The 1,827-nt window shown below is 49.4% G+C and overlaps 1 pseudogene; it reads right to left on the reverse strand.

Annotated features, from left to right (window-relative positions):
- Positions 1-411: 411 nt before the first annotated feature.
- LOC103271389 lies at positions 412-1,483 on the reverse strand (annotated as a pseudogene).
- Between the last annotated feature and the right edge of the window lie 344 nt (positions 1,484-1,827).

Here is a 1,827-nt window from a genome sequence, read left to right on the forward strand (position 1 = left end):
GCATGCCTGTAATTCCAGCTACTTGGAAGGCTGAGGTGGAAGGATCATTGGAGCCCAGCAGGTTGAGGTTGTAGTAGACAGGAGCGGCCACTGCACTCCAGTCTGGGTGACAGAGTAAGACTCCAACTCAAAAAAAAAAAAACTTCTTGAGGGAAAAAATATAAAATGCATAAATTTCAAAAGATGGACTACTTCCATACTCTTTGCTCTCTTTGAGTGTCCAAAGACAAAGAGTTTCACGGTATGTTTTCAATGATTCAGCTTTTGCAAGCATATACAAATAGGTTCCCCATTAGCAGTCCTGTTTTGGCAATTAATAGCAAGCAATATGCTTGAATTAGAGGTCCAATTTCCACTTGAATGAAGTTTCTCCTCTTCTTGGTAACAAAACTATTTGCAGAGATCTGGAAATCATGAGTTTCCTAAGTGGAAGGAGATGCTGTTCTGGTTCACCTAACAATATCCGTTCAGATTGACTGGTGTTTTATAGTAACCTTTCAAGACCCAGTGTATGTTATTGATGACAATGGGGTCAGGGTTGCCTTAGGTGAGTTTGCATAGGGGTCATAGCCACATCAAGTCAGCATGGGGTTGATCTGGGTCATGTCCCGGACCACATCCCTAGGGATGTGGCCCGTCCACTTGGAGAGCGCTTCCAAGTTCACAGTCTTGATGACCTGACTTGATGACCTGTCTTGGACAGAGAGACACCACCAAGCTTGCCAATATGGTCCTCACGGTGCAAAACAGCATCACTCCAGGCGATGCCCAGGAAGTTAAGGATAAGATTGAGGGAATGCCGCAGGTGCAACACCAGCTGCTTGTAGTACAGGGGCAGACACTTGTCCCTGCAGACAATTGTCCCTGCCCTGCACTTTGCATACATAACCTCGATGGTTTGTTCTACTTGAGGCAGTCGTGGTAGTTGCTGAGGTTGAAGCCAGTGATGGTGACCTTGCATATGATCATGTAGTGCACGGATGCCTGGCAGTCATGGACCATCAGCATGAACTTGGAGTTGGGGAACAGGCACGACAGGTACACAGAGGACTTGAGCGTGAAGCTGTCCTTGTTGCAGAGCACGCGGGCCAACTAGCCATGCTTGGCAATAACCTCCAGGATGAAGTCCTGTATGGTGGGTCCAGCACCTCGTCCATCATACCAGCATTGTTCAGCCTCAGCTTCTCGCAACCAGACTTGGACCAGGCCTAGCAAATGACCAGCATGCACAGAATGATGCGCATCTCCTCACTGCAGTGCATCTCGGAGTGGGCATCCATCATGGCTTCGCCTTAGCAGTACTCCATGCAGTCAGCTCGCATCATCACAAGATCCTCCTACTCCGGCCACATGGCTCACCAGGGGCTCCAAGGGCCCACCAACACTGCCTGGTTCTCCAGCATCTGCTGCCCCAGCTGGACACCAGCACCAGGGCCAATGTGCAGCCAGCCACCAGTAGCACCTTCTGCACCAGCAGACACATGCTAGGCCAGGGGTGGGGTAGGCCTGGCCCAGGAGCCAGTGTCTGTGACTTCAGCTACAGGTCAGTGGGCAGCCTGCCCACCCAGATCACATCTCTTCTGGGCACTTCCAACTCTGGGCTCCAGCCCTTGAGCCTGCTTGCCAAGTCTGTCTGCTGGCAGAACCTGCTCCGAGGCATGGCCAGGCAGCCCTGTGCATCCAACAATTCCCGGCTCATCAACCACCCTAGCCAAGGCTCATTTTGATAATTTTAAATAACACCTCAGCAAAGAAAAATTACATGCAATAAAATTAGTACAAATTTAGAACTAAATTAAGATAAATCTAATAAAACATCAAAGGGTT

This window comes from Carlito syrichta, unplaced genomic scaffold (genome assembly GCF_000164805.1).
Source record: "Carlito syrichta isolate Samal-C Ts95f unplaced genomic scaffold, Tarsius_syrichta-2.0.1 Scaffold311615, whole genome shotgun sequence".
Taxonomy (NCBI): Eukaryota; Metazoa; Chordata; class Mammalia; order Primates; family Tarsiidae; genus Carlito; species Carlito syrichta.